The sequence below is a fragment of the Tachypleus tridentatus genome, chromosome 9 (genome assembly GCF_004210375.1).
Source record: "Tachypleus tridentatus isolate NWPU-2018 chromosome 9, ASM421037v1, whole genome shotgun sequence".
Classification (NCBI taxonomy): Eukaryota; Metazoa; Arthropoda; class Merostomata; order Xiphosura; family Limulidae; genus Tachypleus; species Tachypleus tridentatus.
Window position 1 is genome coordinate 147,827,824 of NC_134833.1, and position 16,677 is coordinate 147,844,500.

Here is a 16,677-nt window from a genome sequence, read left to right on the forward strand (position 1 = left end):
AACAACAATCAAGTAACCATCGGGGTATTCCTAGATGTCAAAAAAGCATTCGACAGCGTATGGCACAATGCCATCAAATACAAACTAAATCACCTGCAAATAAATCCCATGATAGTTAAATGGATTTCAAATTTCTTAACCAATAGAACAGCACAAGTAAAAGTCAATAAAACTATATCCAAATCATTTAATATAACTGCAGGAGTGCCTCAAGGATCAGTCCTCTCTCCACTTCTATACATAATTTTCTTCAGTGACATACCTTTTCCAAATCTAACATCCACACACAATTCACAATACGCAGACGACATCGCTATCTGGAGCACCTCCAGAATCCCAGTTATGGCCATGTCTCGCGTACAAGAATTACTAAATAACGTCTCAACATGGAGTAACAAGTGGAGAGTAGTTTTAAATCCAACGAAAACACAAGCAATCACCTTCTATAGGAAATTAAAGAAGCAAAGAAAAAAATCTAGAAAAATAAAACTATCACTCGGAAACACAACCATTAACATGAGCAAAAACATCACATTCCTTGGCATCACTTTCGACACAAAACTAACATGGAAAAAACATATAAACAATATACACTCATCAATCAGAAAAAGGATTTGACATCTAAAGACTATAACCGGTAAACAATCGAAATGCTCACCAAACACCATTATACAAATATACAAGGCTTACATCCGTCCACTAATAGAGTACGGATGTCAAGCAACATACAATATGTCAAACAACACACTCCCAAAAATCCAAGTTCAACAGAACAGAATATTAAAATCTGTATTCAGCCTACCATCATTCACGCCAACAAATTATATACATCAAATTAGCAATTTACCAACAATAAGAGATAAAAACAGAAATATCACTTAAATATTATCTAAAAGCAGAAAATAGAAACAAACTAACGCCATCACTACTCAAATTATCCAGTGCACCAACAAAATACATTTCACCTTACAACATATTTCAAGAATCACAAATTACTCAACAAAGAAATAAATAAACCCATGTCATTAACATGTATTCCTTTTTTTTCAGATACCGGGCACACGACAGGCAAAACTTTCGGCGCCTGTCCTGTGAAAGTGGGTTTCTCAGGGCACTCCTGTTTCCCCACAGCAAAAAAAACTTGGGCATTGGATTTATAGATCCCAGGCAACTTTATTGCCAGACCCTGAATCGCGCCGTTTGATTTGATTTGAATTCTATTCATGTTCACATTTGCTTGACTTCTTCCTTTCGGGACAGGTCTCGGCCTTTCTTTCCGGTGCTGCCTTTGCCTCCACCCAAGACAACATTTAGAGAGACATCCTCCACCCAAAGAGTCAAAAAATAATAATAATTAATTAAAAACAAAAAAACAACTTATTCCTAATAACAATTCACGAAAGGGGACGAAGAGGAACCACAACGTTCCTGAACACCCCAGTTGTAGAGAGAACTCTTCTGATTTCTATCTCTAAACTAAACCCCTGCTACGTTAGTTTGCGTTTGCGTTTGCTGGCCTCTTTCCCTATACATTGGTTCCTTACTATGGGCATATTAGGAATATTCTCTAAACAGTATTATAATTATCGTTGATTCCGCTATGTACGGATGGCACGGACACTAGTTTTAAAGTAATACAAAACTCATCTAGATTTTCTGATCCACATGTCATGAAAAGATACACATAGTGTCTTACCTACAGTAATCGCTCTTTTATAAGAAAGATACACTTTCTCTTAACTTATAGAGCGAAATCGTATACATGAGCTTTGACTATTATGTTTATTATAATACTATGTTAAAGTCTGGAATCTATAAAATACATTTTACAACCAACTAACCCTCGTATATTATCTTACAAAAGTAGTAAACAAACATATACAAGGAAAACCAAATCATAGCTCAGTCGACAAATAGAGCTGGCTCCTGAACTTAAAAGGAAAAACAAAAAGGATCGACGATCTACAACTCCACCTTTCGCCTTTACAAGTTGCTACGCTCATCGCGCAAGCTAAGCCCGGCGCTTTTATCGACCTCTCTAAGACACGGTTCCTTCGCCGAAGAGGTATTCTCCTTCAACCGTCTACTCCTGCCGACCTTTCCTATTTCTGTCAACCGTGGAACACTGCGATTGACATAAGATATTCTCCAACAAAAAGCCCAACGAGCCTTTATACTGTCTTCCTGAGAGGTATTCACCCCTCGATACATCCATCTGAGATAAAAAATGCTATAGAAACCCAGACTAAGTCTGAAATATACGCCGTACACCGTATGTTTTCCAAATCTAACAGACAACCTACTAGTTTTATGAAAATAGTTACCACCGTTAAGCATGTTGCTGATACAATCCTACATAATGGCTGTTATTACCATATTTTTCATTTTAGTGCCGAACGCCCCCGACGTCGCCCAAATAATCCGAGAGCACCCAAACCACCTCAACACGTGTCACAACCTATAACTTCATCATATACGCCTGCCGACCGACCTGAATTAAACCATCTGGAACATCAGAAGTCTAGTAACAAATCGAGCCAGACCACACCTCTCGTTCCTGATTCCATAAATTCCTATCTGGTGCGGGGTTGAAGGAGGACTAGTTAGTCTTCGAGCACCCCAGGGATTAATGTTTCTTATGAAATATTAATTTTTAACCTAAACACCTACAGATATAGAGAGAGAGATTGAAACTGACAAAACATAGCGACCCAGATTTTGTATTCATAAAATATTGTAAATTATTCATAAAAGAAATATTTTAAGGTTGCCTGATTAAAAACTATAACGATTCTAATGAAATTCCGAGATAGCTATACACAAAGTAAGTGAGTTCCTAATATCAGTTATCCCTTCAATAATGTCTGATTTGAGATTCAGTAAAGGAGAAAGAATTTTAAACACTTTTAATGTTATTTAATTAATAATGTATGTTCCAGTATTATGAATTACTCCCTGCCAACGATTCACAAGCTTCTGAACGCAACTTCCATAAAATTGTTGGGTTTTGGAGGAAAAGAATGTGGAGAGGGTAGTTTTGAGATGTTCATGTGTTCCAAGCTCTTTTCCATCAAGATAATTCTGCAAACTTCAGAAGAGATGATAATCAGATGAAGCAAATAAGGAGAATGATGGAAGATTTAACCAGTTTAGCTCTTCAATTTTTGCAGATGTAATCCTTGTTGTATGGGGCCGTGCATTATCCTGGTGTAACACAACACCCTAACGATTGATCAAAGCAGGCTTCTTATCTTTCAGTGCAACATTCAAGCGCACTGACTGTTTTGACAATAGAAGTGTGAAGTAATCCTCACATTGAGTGGCACGAACTCAAAGTAGATCACACCACAGATAATGGACCAAACGCTTAACAAGACTTCCTGAAAGCACAGCCCAAAATGGACTTAGACCTCAGATCCATTATCTTGTTAAGCGTTTGGTGGGATATCGTTTTTCATCTCCAGTCACTAACATGTCCAAAAACGGTGAGTTACGTTCACGAGAAAACAGATAAGTGCAAATGTCCACTCTTGTTCTAAGGTTGGCTTCTGTCAAATCATGGGGAACCTACGTTTCAAGAATTGACACCTTTCCAAGCTGTTGCAGATGACGATGAAATGTTGAATGGGTTGAATTAAGCTTCTGTGCTAGTTCTCCAACTGTAACAACACAATCTTCATCAAGGGCACCAGCAGAAAGTGAGGAAATAAACTCAACAGGACGACCTGAACGTGGCGCATCACTTAAGCTGTAGATACATCCATCTTCATAAGAGTTTATTTTATTAATGATCTAAAACGTGGAGATGGCTTAGTTTCTTCCATTTGTCTGGACAGGTGTATACACGTCTTAGTATATATTGTAGTCATTACAACCTTCTAAAAAGATAGAAATGGTGATTCTCTTCTGTTTTAAATTTTGGGACATTACTAATGGGATAACCTAATATAAATGAATTATTTTCCTTCTGAAGTGTTCAGTATTCGGTGAAGTGGCATGTCCTTTTATATCTCTGTCTGGCTTGATTCAATTTTTTAAGTTTATTACTAGTTTTACCTAGTTATCCCTAAGTTCTCTTTCAGATGACACCATCAGCAGCAGAATAGATGACATGAGCGATGACATCTTGGCTCAAGTGGTTGCAAATCTGATTTCAAGCCCAGCAAAATTGAGCCTTCAACTCGACCAGACCACTGACGTTTCCACTCTAAGCCAGCTCGTTGTATTCGTGCGCTATGTGAAGAACGACGTGATAAGATATTTTTTTATTTTGTAAGCCTCCTCTTACAACAACAACTAAGGCAGTCGACGTGAAGAAATTTGTGGATGACTTCTTCAGAGACAATGATCTTTCGTAGGATATGGTTTCTGCAGTTTGTTTGGACGAATGTCCAGTCATGCTGGAACGAAACTTTAGTTTTGTTGCACTGGTGAAAGCCGATGCACCACATATCGTTGTAATGCACTGTGATATGCACAGGCATGCGTTGGCAACAAATCCTTGCCTTCAAAACTGTCAGAAGTATTAAAAATTGTTGTGGAATGTGTGAACTTTGTGCAAAATAGTGCCCTGAAGCACCGCATCTTCAAAGTGCCATGTAATGAAATGGGCTCTGAAGTCAAGGTACTTCTGTACCATTCTATCGATCGTTGGTTATCCCGGGGAAAGGTGCTGAATCGTGATTTTGCCATGCGTGTGAAATTAGCCCTGTTTTTGCAAGAGCACCAACATTGTCATGTAGATTGCTTCGAAAAATCTCATTTTGGCGTACATGGACGATATCTTCAATGCTTTCAGTCATTTGAATCAACAGATGCAAGTCGGTGGAGTCAACATATTCGAAGCGGAAGAACACTTAAAGGCTTTTCAAAAAAGCTACCGTTATGGAAACGACGAACAGATAATGATAACTTTGCAAACTTTCCCCTGCTGGACGACTGTGTGGGTAAGATCGAAACATAAAGTAGTCTGTAAACACTCTTAAACATATGGTGTAGCTTCAGTTGTTTCATGGTAGTTTAGTTTTGTTGAACCGCAGACTCAAAAATGAAAACATTCTCACATTTACAGCGTATAACTGTATTAAAAAATTTACGAACTTTAAGAGGGTATGCAGTCTAGCTTTCGAAAAACATTTTTATTTTATGAATCTGTCGATTTATTCATTCCAGGATGTTAAAATTGATAATTACGCTTATCTGCAATTACAAAGGAAGCTTCATGTAGATCTCAAACTTTTACTCCTTTTAATGTCAGTTCATGAGTGTCTATTTGGTTAAATTATTTTTATCATTATTTTGTACTGGTTAAACGACGCCGTTTGGTTAGATTCAGTAATGTTTAGAACAGTGATGGGATTCAAATATTTTAACAACCAATTATATGTCGCGTTACACACCACAATTTTGTGTGATTAAAAAATAACAAAAAATATCTTACTCAAATAATTTATTCAGCATGCTTTAAATATTTCCAAATTACAACTTGATTATCATTAAAATTTTTATTCCTTCCACGCTTGAACCCGTTGTCATCAGCTCTGTGTATTTTCATAGCCAAATTTTTACTGGAAAAGTGGGATTCTGTGAAACTGAATTCATACAATTTATCAGCCTCTTTCCAAGGCAACAACTTTATCAGTACTTCAAAACCCTGGTTGAAGTATGTTTACCTGTTCATGAATTTTATTGTCATTTTCTTGTGCATTGTTTGTTAATTTTAAGCGAGCAAAATTCGTAGTATTTTCATCGCCATTTGAGTTTTATGATACATAGATGGTATCACCAGAGATACCGAGTGTATTTTCATCGTGTGTGTGTGTTGTTGCATAAACAGCCACACTAGGTTTTTTGTGTGTACAAATTCATGATTATAGGTTTCTAGTGCCTTATACTTACTTCTGTTCCAATGCGAATCATGTAGATTCAGATGACAAATATTCATGTTGCTGGGGTTCCAATTCCAATGGTGATCTGCAAGCTACCCAAATCTTTAATGAAATGTAATAGTGGCAAATGTACATGTTGATATATAGGAGACAGTAAACTACATTTTTAATGTTTAACTGTATGATGGTAGATTCGACACCAGCCAGAATTCATGACAGTCAGGTGAATTTAAAAGCTATAAACTTAAGCTACATGCTAAGAAATTAACTATTTGTTTTATTAAAAACAGATGACTACTCAAAAAGAGAGTTATTGGTGATTGGAGACAAAGAGAAGAAATTCCACCAAATTTCATAAAACCTCCAGTGGTTTATTAAAGGCGTAAATTTAATAAAGACTCGATAGAGCTATTTTAGAAAAACTTTTTGCACCAAATATTTATAATTTCATGAAACAGGTTTCGTGTAGTTTTTATAAAAAAATTCATTGGAATTACAACCATCTGTATAAAATGTAATAGTGTTATATTCTACAATATTTTCCTACTTCATTTATAAAATTATTTCTAGAGTTTTCGAGATTTGTTTCAAAACTCTATAATACATATTATCAAGGAGTTTTGAACAATATTAATCTTGACTATATCACTTTTGCGCGAAATTATTTTTTCAAACTTTTTAAATCAAAACGTGTAAATTCTTTAGATCCTGAGTTTTGAAGAGTGAAACTCGTTGTTTGGTATTATTTGTGTTCAATTTCTCAACTCTGATTTTTACTTTTAAATTGTAGTTTAAAACGTGGGTAATGACTGGAATTTATAAGGTCAACTTGGTAAAACTGATGCCGCAGAACCTTCATGTAGCAATTTATTTTATTGGACATTTGGTGAAATTATTATTATTTTGTTTTCTATTTGGGAGGGGCCCGCATAGACAGGAAGATAAGGCATTCGACTCGCCATTTCAGCCGTGGGGGTTATAATGTGAAAATGAATTCCACTGTTCTTTGGTAAAAGAGTAGCCCAAGAGTTGGTGGTGGGTGGTGATGACTACTTGCTTTCCCTCTACTCTTACACTGCCAAATTAGAGATGGCTAACGCAGAAAACCCTCGAGTAGCTTTGCGCGAAATTCCAAACAAACCAAAATCTTCTGAGGTGATTGGGGGAGAGGGCATTTGTGAAAGTAACATTTTTAGTTATAGTATGATTGCATCTTATTAAATAATCAAATTTTGACTTTTTGTAACATGTTTGCATCCTTGATTGGTCCCATTTGGACTGTATTAAGTGTTTTGTTACCTTCATATATCTTTTTCAATCAACGTTACTATTTTATAACGTTTTACTTTATATTTGCTATCAATATTCTGCATTTCGTTACACACTTCTACTCTATACTTAAAACGTTAGCCTTCTGTTTAGTAATTTGGAGTTTTCTCAATGTAAAGTTTCTTCTTTAAACTTTCTTATATATTTTCAGAATCAGTAGTTGACTATTTTTCTTTTTTGAATAGTTTAGAATAAAAGTTTCTATAATTGTATGTATCGTTCTAGAACAAACAGTCACATCTTTCGAAAGAAAAAACAACAAAAAACACTATGTCTTTTTCTGTTGAGATTTTTAAAATTCACAGTTGAAGTCTACTCAACTGCTGGGATTTTTTTTGGACCGCAACACTTAATTTTCAGTTACCTGTTTGCAAATGTTGTTGCACAAAGGAATGGTGAATATTCCACAATCAACAAACTCGAGCGTTATCCAATGAAAAGGAATTATGTAAATTCATGTTTCCAGTTTCTCCTGGTTTATTAAAAGCTGCGTAAAAGTCCATTGTTTTAAAGAAATGTTTAGATCTTTGTCAAATGTTTCTTTGTCAAATCTGTCCAGCAGACCTTGAGCTTTCACTGCTTCATCTGATTTGTCATTTGCTAATTCAGACAAAGAATCAACAATGTCACTGTAGTGATTATTAGCACATGCAATTGCAGACAGACGGCACAACCAGCGTGTTGGACACAGTGAGCGGATGTATTTAACTGGACCATTGTGGCTGTCTGACCATACAATATGTTCAAAGATTGTCTTGTATTTCCCTGACCTCTGAAGCAAGACACGAAGTTCATGTACCCACTGGATAGAATCTCGAACACATTCACAAGCTTCAACTGCATGCTACATTGTTAAACTAGCCTTGTGTGCTCCGCAGTGAAAAAACAAAGCTGAAGGTTGTTTCTCTTTTATTTTTGCCTGGCATCCACAATGTGCACAGCTCATGTTAGTGGCTCCATAATAAGTTTGTGCTCTTAATCCTGACAGTGGTAAATTGAGTTTACTCTGTACATCAAGTATAGTCGAGGATATTGTTTTACAAGTTGTATTGTAAACACTGTACAAACCTAGAAATATCTCATGGACGTCGAGGTTCTCATCTCCGTATCGTACACATATTGCTTCCTGTTCGACACCTGTGACATCTTGAGTGCCATCCACCATTAATGCAAATATTTTACTTTGCTGCACTTTGTGTGCTAGGTTCCTCAGTATTTGATGTCTGAACATCTCCATTATTTCATTCTGAGCCTGGGCTGATGTGAATGTGGTTTTCTTTGACAAGTAGGCCGACAGCTCAGGATTTCCTCTTCCAGGAGCTTCATTAACTGCAGGAAGTTCCTCTCCGTGTTAGTATGTTCACGTAATGCTAAACCTTGACGCAGAAAGAAACGTAAATTTCTGAATATTTTGACTAGACTTTTTTTGCATTCTTCCTGCTGCTTCTTTTTCCATCATGTAGCTGGACAGTCACTGGAGTTACATCAAGTGAACCTTCTGGAGATATAACGAATCTGTGCTGAGGGGAGTATTGGTGTTCGTTGAATTTCTGTTTTGCCTTCATCCAGTTGCAAAAACCGGTGGATATGAAGGTATACTCGACTGGCCTCTCAATTTCCTTGTAAAAGGCCTCTATTTTCCGCCTTGGCACAATGAAAGCATATAACGTTTTGAGTCTGATTGTCTAAGTGCAGTAATGGGAACTCATTAAACCACTTGCCCTGGAAGTTGATATTTTGAAATTTTGCTTTCTGTCGTGGTGTTAGTTGTGCGTCTGGATGATATGGCTTTTCACACTGTATCTGTGGAGTGTCAGATTTGTCATTACTGCACAAACTTGTTTCACAACTATCTGGTGGTTCATGATGTGCAATAATTGCACATGCATTTTCAGACTCGTCCTCTGATGAACATGGTATTTCCTCTGTAAGGCAAGTTTCTATTCCTTTGCTTGAGGTTGTTGGATTATCTTCATCTGCACTGTCGCTTGTAGTACCAGTAACTGACTTGTAGAACTATCTAATATCGTAACCTTTGAGACGCTTGCTTGTCATAATTGGAATCTGTTTCCCAGATGACTCAACAGGCTAAAATACAGCGTTTATTGAAAAACTCTAACGTACAACAAACGAAGATAGAATAGAATGGAAGTAGGACTGAACTGTACAATGTATTTAAGTCGAACGCCCGAACCTTACAGTGACTACAGAGCCGACAGACCGCCTGGGTATCGCTGGGACAATAATGTGTGCTAATTACAATACAAGTAATTACAAGATTCACGAAAATTCTTAATTAATCAGAAATATGTTATATTCCTGTTAATGCTCATCAAAAGACAAGCACGTTGTGATATAATGTCTATAAGCACGTCAATTAAATAAAAACCCTAAACAAAACTAACAATACAATTCGAGTAGAGGCTTCAGGCCGTTGAAATCGTTCATTTTGTGTTCTAATTATACAAGAAAATACAATATTTTTACTATCTATGATAAAAGAATATATTGTTCTTTTACCATAAAGCACCAGCACTATATTAGAGGGCGGTGATAATCTGAAATTTAATGGATTATTGAGGGCTGTTGTAAAATCGAGGCTTAGACTAAAGAGAGCGAGCGGAATGTGTTGATGTAAGGCGCGTCTGGATCCGAGCGGCCGGAACCTGTCGTTAACTGTACACTAAACATACTCTATGGTCAGCGCCTTCAGCAGCTAAGGAGGGTAAGGCGTTCGACAATAAAACCGGCTAGACATGCATAAGAACAAATGGCGTAGGAAAACCGCTACAAGCTACACATGGCATGCCAGATTTAGAGATTTAGATCACAGGAGAATACGCTTGAGAGTAATATTTTCGAATTTCATGCTCTGTTCAATCTGTTGTGATAAAAATTTACTTTATCTTACACTACGTACAAGACGTAGGTAGATTCTGTGATAGTACTTGCAAGCCTTGCATGTATACTTAGACTTAGTGACTGATACTAGCGAACTATCACTTGGATCGAAAAGTTTAGAAGTACGCCTATATTAAAGATGTACATTTCGACTACTAAAAGAAGCCTACATCCAGGCCTAATTGTGTAATTCGATTGGTAAGAACACGAGAATCACAAGAACAAACACACAATTTGTAGGCCTATGATGCAATAAAACAATTCAACAGAGAAAACTATAGGGGGGATCATTATATACACCATATAATAAAGGGGAGGATGTATATCCCATCCCCCCAGGATCTACGCCCCTGTCCATGGGACTTGTGTATCTCTATAAAATTTCGCAAACTCTCACCATACATTATGAGTATTTCCACTGACAGTTAATGATTCAATAAAGGATCATGAGCATTGAATCGAACATGTTGTCATCATTTATGCGATAGAAATGTTACATACAAAGCTAGTTTTATTTGCATGTAATACTATTTAGTAGCAAAACAAATTAATAATCACAAAATAAACAAACAAGTATTACGACTATAGGTTTGGAAGCGTGTGTTTAGGACACCAGTGAACATCGGTCAAGTTCCTTTCAGGTATCACCTGTCCAGTAGAGTCTAGAAAGCACAAGCAATGCATTCCCAATTCCTGGTCACACAGTTAAATGTCCCAAGGAAAAATTAAGGTCTGCCTCAAGGGCAGTTCAGGGTGAAATGTCTTTCTTTCTCCTTTATATAGGTTAGCTAAAACTGGGGAAAACGTTCTCGTGGTTAATTACGCTTCCATACATGGCACTGCTAGTAGCAGTTTTCACTTATTTGTACAGTAAAATAACCATGTTTTTTTAAGGAATCGTTCAAACCCATTCTTAGGTATTTCTGTATTTAATCATCTCTTCCCCAAAATATTAAGAGTGTCAGTAAAACATTAACAAAAGCATACTTACTCTGAAGATCCCGAGAGCACTGAATCCATAGGACTTGTGTATATGGGAGACAGTTCGCAACTTCTCAGGATACATTACAAGTACATCTGCTGACAGTTCTTAAAGTTATATTTATAAATTACATCAACAAAGATATAATCAAACCTTCAGAATTAGCAATCGTGAAAATTGGGTGCTTGTTACAAGGACAGAACTTAAAATTCTACTGTATGATAAACAAAGGTTTGTTGTATGTATTATAGTTATTTTTATAATTGTATGGATTTGGGATACCAAAGTCGGAATTTTTTATTGGTTTTTGTTTAAAATTAGAACAAATTGATGACAAAGACCATTATAATGTAATCTATATTGACTCTTTTAAAGTTAGAACAAATTGATGACAAAGAGCGTTATAAAGACCATCTTTATTGTCTCTGAAGTTAAAACAATTTGACGAGAGTTGAGGGTTGTTACATCTCCATTATCTCTCTAAATCTTAATTGTAGTTAACGACACATCTTTAATCAGTAAACTTATGCTTCTAATCTTTACTTTGTTCCACAGATTTGTTTGATAATACTACTACCCTTACCCTTATTCTTCTGCGGTGATAAGCGAACGCAGACTAAGTAGAATCAGTTTGTGGTTTTTTGATCTACTGCACTACACGTGCACAAGGGTGTGTTATTTTAAGTAAATATGACACCTAACAGAACATTTAAGTGTTACTTAATGGTCATGTGGGCCATGTAAATTCAAATATTACAAAACGGCAATGATGGCCATAAACATACAAATATTACGTAACGGTAATTCTGGTCATATAAGTTATGTACTGTATTTGAAGTTTTAGGAACTGCACCTTCCTGGAGTTTAGTATTATATGAGGTTTTATTAATATATTTTAAACGTGTAGTAAAAGTTTGGTGAAACGGAGAGAGCCTCGAGGCAACAGCTAGTACGTTTCGTGATCCTTTGATTACGTGTCCACTTTTGTCTCTGTACTGATGGTCTAGTTAATAATATTGCTAATGTATCTAATTATATTGCTTTTAAAATACTTATTTATTAGTAAATTTTAGCTATAGATTTTGTTTCGCTTTATTAACTTAATATAAGTATTTGGGACTAACCTGAATCTCCTAAGCTGGTCTAATCTCGTGAGATATTATTGAAATTAAGGCCGAAAATGATACTTTTTATAAAAAAGAACGTTAGACAAAGACATAAAATTGTCTATACTTATAAAAAAGGTTTATTTGTTTTTTTAGATTCATTCTAAGTAGGTAGCTTGCTTTGATCTTAAGTTAATATTAATGTAATTTGTATATTACATGTATCATTAATAACTGTTACCTTCGGCTGTTATAATCGCAATAATTAATATTTTCACTTTTTGGGCGAAATTTTCTGAAAAGACACATTTATCTAAGCCTTCAAAGTGTTATTTTAGAATACCTTAAGATACACAAAGAACAACACAGTTCTGAAGAATGCGTTTTCATTTCCATTGTCTTACTAAAATATTTTCATTTTCATTGAAAGTATGTCTAATTCGTTAGCATTTTGAGTCTCGAGTTATTTTATTTACAGGATTGGTTATGTAAAACTATATTATTCATCAATATATGGAATTGGAAGTTCATAAAATGTATCCTACTACATTCCAGGATCACAGTTTCTGTTTTCAGTAAGGATTCCCCGTTCAGACTTTACTACTTGATAGGTTGTGGTAAGTATTTGAGAATAATACGAATCTTATTTTATTTTTTGTTGTACCTTGCTATGATGGGTTTAGTTTTAAGCCTCAGCTACTTGACATCTTTAATTAACTGGTACTATATTAACTACTTAATTTAACTCTTCTTACATGAAGCTTAAACATCATAGAACTATTGTTTAAGCAGTTTCAACATCATTATTATTACCGTTTTGTTTTCATCCATGTATGTGTGTGTTTATCACCAATATTTCTCGAAAACAGTTGGGTAGATTTAAACGAAAGTTAGTATACAATTGGACTATAACCCAACATAGAAGTGATTAATATTTGGAGAGTCGATGTCAAAGGTAACAGCGAGTTCACGAAAAAAAAATCATATTTGTTACCATGAAGACCGATTTTGTACACTATTTCGTTTTTATATCTTATACAAAAACGAACGGATTTGTTAAAACCTTTATAATCATATGTGGAATGTTATTACCTATTGTTCGTTGATGTTCATAACGATAAACATTCAGACACATTTTCATATGTTTTAAGGACCAAATATGGTCAAGGACATTTAGGTACTGGTATTATTGTTTTATTATTGACTGAGTTAAAGGTATTGCGTTGAGCAGGTTACAAAATCGTAATTTAGAATGCACTTGATAACTGATAAATTTAACGCCATCCTTTTGTTTCGCTTTAAAACATCCTATACTTATCAATCTGATTTAGAAACATTGTTGTAGAGCAGCACTTGGTTGAGTGAGGCCTGTTTCTTGGAAAAATAACGTTATTTAAACAAACCTGTTTCTTTTATAAACAATACAAAACATGGAAACGTACCAACTTTATGGGATTAATATAAAACAGTACACTGAATATTTGGTTTGCGAGTTATTTTATACTCTTGGTAAACATGATAATGTTTTGTTTATAATAAGAAGCCTTGACTATACCATTTCTTTCCAACTTGAGAAAAAAAGATTGTTTAGTCTCAATTGTTAAGTTGGTTAAAAATAACGATATGGATGTTAGATAGATACAAAATTATGAAAAAATAGATATATGAAGTTCAGATTGCAAGTCGATGAAGAATATAGATATGGGTGAGAAGTGGTCGGTAATATAATGACGAATAGAATTTGGGTGTGAAATAGTTAGCAAGACGATTAAAAATAGAGATGTGGATGTCAAGCAGTCGGTAAGATAATGCAAAATGGAGATGTGAGGGATAAGTAGTTAGAAAATAGGTGAAGAATAAATATTTGATGTCAAATAGTTAGCGAGACGATAAACAATAGAGATGTGGATGTTAAACAGTTAAAAAGTAGTGAAGAAAAATGATGTTGGAGCCAGATAGTTATAAAAATATGAATAATATATATATGAATTTCAAATAGTAACAAGATGAAGAATGGAGATCCGATTGGAAAGTGGTGGGTGATAGAAGAAAGAATATAGATTTGGGAGTCTAATAGATAGAAGGACAAGAATAGAGATTTGAGTGTCAAATAGTCAGCAAGACGATGAAAAATAGAGACCTGGATGTCAAGCGGTCGGTAAGATATTGCTAAATGAAGGTGCGAGAGTTAAATATTTAGAAAAAAAAGGTAAATAATGGAGATTCGGATGTCAAATAATTTGCAAGACGATAAACAAGAGAGATGTGGGCGTGAAACAGTTAAATGGTAGGTGAACAATAAAAATATGGAAGCGAGATAGTTATAAAAATATGAAGAGTCGATTGATGAATTTCAAGTAGCTAGACGAAGAAGAGAAGAGATCTGGGTGGGAAGTGGTGGATAATACAACTAATAGTAGTGTTTTGGGGGTTACTTTGATAGAAGGACAAGATTGATATTCAGGTGTCAAATAGTAAGAAATGCGACGAAGAATAGAGATTTACATGTCAAATAGTTGAAACGTAGGTGAAGAATAACGATATAAAAGTCAGATAGCTACAAAAATATGAAGAATAGATATATGAAGCTCAAATAGCAAGACGATGAAAAATACAGTACTGGGTAGCAAGTGGTCTTTAATACAAAAAATAGAAATTTGGGTGTTAAATAGAAAGAAGGACAAAAATAGAGATTTGGGTGTCAAATAGTTAGCAAGACGATGAAGAACAGAGTATGAATAGATATTCGGATGTCTTATAATTAGCAAAGCAATGAAGAATAAAGATATGGATGTCAAAGAGTTAAAAAAGTAGATGAACAATAAAGATGTGGAAGCAAGATGGTTATAAAAATATGAAAAATAGATATATGAATTTTAAATAGCAAGATGAAGAAGAATAGAGATGTGGGTGGATGTTGTGGGTAATACATTGAAGAATAGAGATTTGGGTGATAGATATATAGAATGGGAAGAATAGAGATTTGAGTATCAAATAGTTAGGAAGAGGATGTAAAATAGATACTTGGATGCCAAGTTGTGGAAACATAATGCAAAATGGAGATCTGAGAAATAAATATTTAAAAAAAGGTAAGAATAGATATTTCTACATCCAATACTAAGCAAGACGACGAAGAATAAAGATACGGATGTGAAACAATTAAAAGTTATTTGAAAAATAAAGATCTGGATGCCAGATTTTTATAAAAACGTGAATGAGAGGTCTATGAATTTCAAATAGTAAAACGAAGAAGAATAGAAGTATGGATGGGAAGTGGTGAATAATACAACGAAGAATAGAGATTTGGGTGTTAGATATATAGAATGGCAAGAATAGATATTTGAATGTGAAATAGTTAGAAAGAGTTCAAGAATGGAGACTTGGATGTCAACGTTCAATAAGATAATGCAGAATGAAGATCTGAGGAATAAATACAAAGAAAAATGTATAAACACAACGAAGAATAAGTATTAGGGTGTGAGATATATAGAATGGCAAAAATAGATATTTGAATGTTAAATAGTTAGGAAAACATTCAAGAATAGAGACCTGGATGTCAAGCATTGAGTAAGATAATGCAAAATGGAAATCTCAGGAATGAATTCTTAGTAAAGAGTATCAATAAAGATTTGGATCTCAAACAATTAGCCAGGCAATGACGAATATAGATATGGATGTCAAACAGTTAAAAGAAATGGTTTGTTTGTTTTGGAATTTCGCACAAAGCTACTCGAGGGCTATCTGTGCTAGCCGTCACTAATTTAGCAGTGTAAGACCAGAGGGAAGGCAGCTAGTTATCACCACCCACCGCCAACTCTTGGGCTACTCTTTTACCAACGAATAGTAAGATTGACCGTCACATTATAACGCCCTTACGGCTGAAAGGGCGAGCATGTTTGGCGCGACTCAGGCGCGAACCCGCGACCCTCAGATTACGAAGCGCACGCCTTAACTCGCTAGGCCATGCCAGACCCAAAAGAAATGGAAAATAAAGATTTGGATGCCATGCCTTTGTAAAAATATGATGAAGAGCATATGAATTTGAAATAGCAAGACGAAAAAAAAATAGAGATGTGGGTGGGAAGTGGTTGGTAATAGAAAGAAGAATAGAGGTTTGGGTGTTAGATATGTAAAATGAGAAGAATAGAGATTTGGGTGTGAATTAGTTAGGGAGAGGATAAGAAAAAGAGACCTGGATATCGTGCGGTCGATAAGATAATGCAAAATGGAGATATGAGGAATAAATGCTTAGAGAGAAGGAAAGAATAGAGATTATGATGTTAAATACATAGCAAGAGATGAAGAATAGAGATATAGAGGTCACACAGTTAAAATGCCGTTGAAGAGTAAAAATCTGAATGCTAGATTTTTATAAAATTATGAAGAATAGATATATGATTATAAAATAGCAAGACGAAGAAGAATGGAGATGTGGGTGGGAACTTGTTGGTTATATAACGAAGAATAGAGA